Raw genomic sequence first — 7284 nt, 5'->3', positions numbered from 1 at the left:
GCACTAAGAACTAACATAGGGGTACTACACGAGAAGCACACGGGATGAACAAGAACAGCGCCGACAAACTCTGAGAGCTGCTACTATAGACTAACACAAGAAAGTAACGGCTATTAAACATAGCTTCTAAAATGCCTGCCTAAAAAGGTATGAACTGTTGCTGAGTAAAAAGAGACGTGTTTCACAGTGCCCATAGCTCTAAATGTATGGAGTCGGAGCACATTTTTACTGTACATTTTTTTCTTTTCTTTTGTCCATATCACATCTCAAAATATAAAAAGTAAAGATTTTGTAGAAGAGATGTGCCTCAGAGTAGTAAAGATGAATAAATGGCCATAGCTCATAAGGTAGTATTTTAGAGCCCATGTTTGTTAGACTGTTCTTTTCTTGTTTCGGCCCATACTACCATCTCTGACATTTTATCAGTTGAGTTACGGTTCACCCTGTATACATTTATGCTTAATAAAAATCCCGCGTCCGGCCATCCTGATTTAGGTTTCCCAGGATTCCCCTAAATCGGTTCAGGCAAATGCCCGGATGGTTCCTTTGAAAGGGCACGGCCGACTTCCTTCCTTAATCCGACGAGACCGATGACCTCGCTGTTTGGTCTCTTCCACCAAATCAACCAACCAAGTCGTTATTATAATGATAACCCACTGATAATGACGAAGGAATTTATATAGCTAACGAGGACAGAAAAGTGTTTTTCATTCAAAGAAACTACAAATCCTTCTTCACATGAAAAGCAATAACCCCTATCAAATGTCTCACATGCGAAAAAATGATCTATTTTCGATGTAGAGCCACGTCAGGTTAATACAAATATACGCCTAGGAGTTATACTGAAGAGACAGAGCCAATATGTTATCTGTTATAGCCATGGTCGAATGGCTTTCTTATATTTACTGGGGGAAGATCTTAAAATATTTCATTTTACTTACGAGTATCTGTTTCGGTGCGCAGACAGCATATGCCTAAAATCTACTATCCAATACTAATGAGATAGGAATATATATTTTTATGAATGCAGATTTTAAAGCTGAGCGAGTCGACATTAAACTACAAGTATTGGAATTCGGTTCCCATTTCTGCATACAATTTCTGATCTGTCAAGAATCCCTAATACAGGAGCAATTTACTTGAGAGAGATATTCCAGTTTAACTGCAATAATCATTCTGAAGTAATACTGCTAATGTTTACAGCTAACTTCGCTTAAAATCGTTACTGACATCAATTTTCACTTGAACAATGCAAGGCACAAGTTATGTGACAGTAATAATATTATCGACGACCGTAATACACACAAGACCAGCAGCAGCAACAATAACAACAGTAAAAGATTAGATCACTTGAACAGAAATTGATAGGCGTTTAGGGGAACATTCTTGGTCTTTTAAGATCATCTTCATACGCAGCGCGCTGTAGTATGCTTGGCGTTCTCTACCTGCAAACGCAGCCGGCCACTGTAGAGGAATGCGTGATACTTGAATCCCAAACATGGTACTAGTCCATCGTAGCTCCAGACTTATTTTTATATGCAACTGTACCTCCACTTCACCAGCTGTCAACGATAAGAGGAAATCAGAAACGACTTTTTTATCGCGTTTCATCGATCACAACGTAATGAGATATCATGCAATGTGTAGACACTGGGAAAGACCGACATTTTTCAGTAGAGAACTGTAACACCGAACGTTTTAGCTGCCCGGCGCAGCCTTTTCAACATCTGCTGGGTGAGAAAGTGTCTCAGAAACTGAGAAGCGGTTTTTGAAGTTTTCAGTTAGTCGGAAAGTTGTCTTTGTCACAAGAAACCTTAGAACAGATGAAGGCGACGTTCTAATGGCATTCTAGCGTATTTTGAACCAGTAAAGTAACAGTTTGTGTCAATAAACCATGTAAGAAGACAAACTTTGTCAGCTTTTAAAAGCAGCTATGCTTTAAACATGTCGCCTTGCAAGATGTAAGTGGAGCTAATGAATGAATCTCGGACATTACTAAGTGCGTATTAAAATAATTTGATTCTATCCTGAAAGTGATATGGCGATAAGTGACGCGTTCTGGGGTCATGTTTCAGTATTCCCAGCAGATTTTTACACCGCTCCTCAGAAGCGACTACTGACTAAATTGCGTGCCTCTGTAGTATCGCCTCAATTGTGCCACTGGATTAGTTATTTCTTATCAGATGGGTCAAGCTCCTAGATACCGACGGGAAGTCATCTGGTCAAAGCGAAGAGGTATCTGTGCTTCCACACGGAAGTGTTACAGGTCCTCTGCTTTTCTTAATCTATATAAACAGTTTAGCAGACGATATGATCATCCCTCTCTGTTTGCAGATGATGTTCTCGTTTAACGTCTGTTAATGTAACCAAAGGATCTAAACGAATTGCAAAATGATTTAGACAAGATATCTGTCTGGCTAGTAAAGTGGCAGTTCACTTTAGAGGATAAAAAGTGAGAAGCCTCGATATGAACACAAAGAACTCTGTTTGACTACACGATAAATGACAGAAATTTAAAGGTTGTCGATTCAACTAAATATACGGTGCTACGATTACGAACTTATATTGAAACCATCACATAGAGAAGTTTGTAGCGAAGGTGAACAGAAGACAGCGTTTTATTAGCATAACACTTAGAGGCCGCAACAAGTCTACTAAGGACACTGCATACATTGCGCTTGTCCGGCCGTTTCTGTAGACTGCTGCGCGGTATGAGAACATTACCAGACAGGTTTGACGGAGGACGTAGAGAAAGTTCAGAGATGGGCAGTTCATTTTGTATTATCGCTAAATAGGAAGTGGGCGTCACATATATGGTACATGGTTTGGGGTGGTAATCATTAAAACATCTACATTTAGACATACATGACTAGATTTTCATGTTCTCTCGGTCACTAAGCGCGAACTATTAGTCCTAAAGAAAAAGGAACAGAACCTTGTTGCAGGAAATTTAAGCCAACCCCACTCAGCCCCGACCGGTCAGCATTTCTAGTATGTTGTTTATGGTACTCCGTCCTACCACTGTACAAAAATTTGCGACTGCACGAATTATTTCACGCGTTTGATCTTCTTTGGCCTAAATTGAGTGACCTTATTACGCCACCTGCTTAGGCAAGCACTTACAAATAGTAAAACCGACGTTTGTGTAAATTTTACCAAACAATTTTGTGAAGTTTAACAGCATAAAACATACATTTACGTAGCTGTATTTGCCAGGCCTTCTGACTGCGAAACAGCTCTTCTTGTAGGAGTTAAGTTTGGATCGAATTGTCAACGTCATTAGTTTTAGCGTAACGTTTACAAAAGTCGTTTTTCTTTCATACCCTGACGGGCACGTTTAAATTAACACTGTTAACGAAATCACCGACTGTGCCGGCGCCGTAACAGCGCAATTCGAAAAAAAAGGCGAATATCGGGAATAGTTAGCGTAGTTGGAAACTTTGTTTAGTAGTGGGAGGAAGTTCCACAAACTACATACTAGAAATCGTGACTGGTCAGGAATCAGTATGGGGATGGAGGTGCGTTTCAAGGTAATTTTTGTACGTTTTTCTTGAATAAATCGAAACCATGGCCTCCAGTGAAAAGTATCCCAATACAAAACGTAGTTACGTTAAATTTCCTAAAAAGATGTTGTTCGTGTTTTCTATACGAGTAACAGTTTGCACGTACCAAGCGAGAGAATATGAAAATATCGCTCGTGGTTTTTGAAGGCAACATATAGAATTGAGGGTTGCATAAAACGACATCGGTAGCGACAGCAAAACCACCCTGTATATGATTGCTGAGTATTGTCATAGTAGGGCGACATTTTTGTTAACATCAACGTGCAACTCCACATATATATATATATATATATATATATATATATATATATATATATATATATATATATATATATATATATACGTTTGTTGAAGTACGCCGTGGTTTTCGACGACACATTTAGACCAATCAACGATTTCATCCATCATTCCCTCAAGCCTGGTTTCTTCTCTATGTTCATCGGAACATCATTTACAGTTTCCTACGTGTGGCTATGATTCCTGAACCGGAAGCTGATGCAACCTAAGCCTTGCTTTTATATCCTAGATTTCACTGTGAACGGTTGGACGTTTTGAAGACACTGCTGCGTATGGGATACCACCTTCCTCAATCAACCTGTTCTCTTTTATTCGCTAAGGACTTTGCTCAAAAATATTGAGAAAAATCTGTAGGTTTTAACGGTATGTATGTTTCATTTTTATGTCTTACTTGTGATAAAATTTCTGAAATGATGTGAAGTTAGAAACGAAAACTGTCTAATTTAGTTTGAGCTCTTATATCTATAAATATGCACTTATATTTTCTCTTCATACGGCTCAGTGCCCAGTGTAATGACGTTTTTTAGATGTCAAAATAGAATACATATTCTGGAGGACCAATAAATTTTATAGAATGCATTGTTGATATTTGAGGCACTGACATGGGAAAGGTCGTAACTGCCAAAAATTGAAATGTTGAGGTTTGCATCGAGAAGTTAGCACGTGGCCATTCCAGTGGCAACGAGAAGGCAGTATGTCTAGATATAATCAAACTTGACTGATAGCGTAGTCGTTAGATAACAAGTTGTATGTGCAGAGCTGTTGGCGCGGACAAGGTGGTATGTCCTTTTATAGTCTCTCGGCCTAGATGTGATGGTAACAAATAGTAGTGTTTGTTGTCATACAGATCTGCGTTTACAAATCAATATGCCGCCAAAACCCCTTTCATTTAGAATGGTAATTTGTGGTAGGACACTCAGTATCATTGTGAAGAGAAAAAAAGAGATGTAAGACATGGATTCCAGAAACAGCAGAAATTATTCGAAGTGCTAAAGATGAAAGGCCTAATTTTGTGACGATGATGGAGGATGAGGACTTCTTTGATTTTTCTGCAGAATGTGACGAGCTTGTGAACACAAATCCTTTAAAAATTAGCTTCCTCAACTGGATTAGACTGTCAAGAAATAATTTTCCTGAAAAAAAAAACGACAACAAAAAAAGGGACTGTCATTCAGGTCAGTCACTAGTCTGCAGCGCTTGTAAGGCCTTGAAAGATAACCATTTATTCAGACTTTTTTTTTAAATTCCAAGCAGTATCTGTAATAATGTTAGTGAAACCAATTCGTAAATTTGTTTCTTTCGTTCCCCTGAAAATTCTTCTTTTGTTTCAATTACTACCTTTCTCACATCAGTGCCTCATTTAGAGACTGAAGTATACTTTTCCCAAACATTTAAGGTGCATCTTAATTTCCCTTCCTCCTTCCCTCGTTAGAAGTCATTCCTTTGATGTTTACAATAACATTCAATGGCGGAAATGGGAACTGTTCACAATGAACACTTTGACTGAAATCTATCACACTGTTGCTTTGCTGCTCCATTTCTACGTGATATCTTGATTAAAACTTCACCCTCTGCGAATTTATTTTTTGAACAGTGAAAAGGAATGCCCATAGATTAAGAAATGTGTGAGTACGTGATATCTGTTGGTTATGTCTAACGGTAATGGAACTTTCCAAGTGGAGATCGCAACGCAGCAAATCCTAACAACATGTACGTGCAGCTTATATCCGACTTTTGGTTTAAGAGAGCTCGAAACTTTGGCAAGAAGGATATGGTAGCGTCATACACACAGACTGCACAGGCAGTCGGCTGTAGCGCGGAACTAGTGGTGACGAATTGGTTTCAGAACAGTTGTGGTAAGGCGTGCAGGCATGGGTCCTTCCTTAAGTATTACGCCATGAGTAGATCATAGAGCTGTTTGACTGAATATGACGAACAGGTAGAATACAGCAGCTAGGATCGATGAAGAGGCTATAGGGAGAATGTCAAAACGAAACCACCGGGAAAAGATTACCGGAAGTTGCGTTGAGATCTCAGTTTGTCCTGCATTGTGCATTGCTGACACCACAACACAGAGAATTGTAAGGTATAAAGCCAGAATCAAATGGTACACCGAGTGCTGTTCTGTAGTGCTCAGCGAAGAATTTCGCTTTTGTTTGTGGCTGCCAGATCGACGTCAATGTATCGTTAGACGTTCTGGTGAAAGGGTCAGAGGAAGCAACGTCTGTAGAGACCATAATTCACTAGCTCCTCCAATCATCGTGTGGGCAGGTGATAAATACTGGAACCGGCAACAGCGCAGATATGATATATGATGAAGGGAAGCTGAACGCTCGTCAATGTGTAGGAAGAATGGTAAAACCTGTGATCATATTTATCATGTCCATTATAACAGCTGGAATATGCCAGCAGGATTACGTAGAACCTCACTCTGCAGTTCACACTGTAATCGCTTCAAGGACTGTACAGATTCTTGGTCAGTCGCACAACCCTCTCTTTTTCCACTAGTAGAGAATGTCTGGTATAGTCTGTCGGTAACCTGAAGAGCGAGCGAGCGAGTCCCCACTCTCCCAACCCAGCTACGTCACAAGGCGCTTCTACAGGCTGTTTCACAACGTAGTACCGGCCCTGCCGCGGCGCGCGCTTTAAATCTGTGGGACGTCGTGTACAGATACGTCTCGGCTACGTTCATTTTTAGACAAGTGCGTTAAGACTTTAAGGGATAAAAAAAAAGATAGATTCTTCCGAAACATAACATTATAGAGTAAATAATATTAAGATAAGAAGGGAAGTTAGGATTATACTACAAACATAGAACAGAATGACTGTTCATGTGACTGTATTGTATGTTCCTCTATTGCTATCCGTAAAACGAACCCTATATAATGCAATCAATCTGTAGAATTTGAGGCTTGTTCTTACTTTGTGTTTCTACTAAAAGGCAGAAGTTTTCTTTTAAGGACTGCATTGAAACTTAACAATTTTTGAAACACTAAAAGTGTTTTAAAAGTAAGCAGAAATTTATAATTTTGCGTGTTGTATTAGTCCGATTTGCACTACTTTTTTGTCACTGTCTTCGTAAACATGTCTCAAAAGCATGTGTATAATGTTATGCATATTGGATATTTACTCTGTTGTCAGCTGTCAAAAAGGTTACATGTGTTTTGGTTCAAATGGCTCTGAGCACTATGGGACTTAACTGCGGTGGTCACCAGTCCCCTAGAACTTAGAACTACTTAAACCAAACTAATCTAAGGACATCACACACATCCATGGCCGAGGCAGGATTCGAACCTGCGACCGTAGCGGTCGCGCGGTTCCGGACTGTAGCGCCTAGAACCGCTCGGCTACTCTGGCCGGCCATGTGTTTTGGTAGCATCAACGACTATTTGTTTTGTATAAAAATAGATCAGAGAATCTGTAT

This window comes from Schistocerca piceifrons, chromosome 4, assembly GCF_021461385.2.
Source record: "Schistocerca piceifrons isolate TAMUIC-IGC-003096 chromosome 4, iqSchPice1.1, whole genome shotgun sequence".
Classification (NCBI taxonomy): Eukaryota; Metazoa; Arthropoda; class Insecta; order Orthoptera; family Acrididae; genus Schistocerca; species Schistocerca piceifrons.
The sequence above is the reverse complement of the archived record's forward strand: the minus strand, read 5'-3'. Positions refer to the sequence as shown.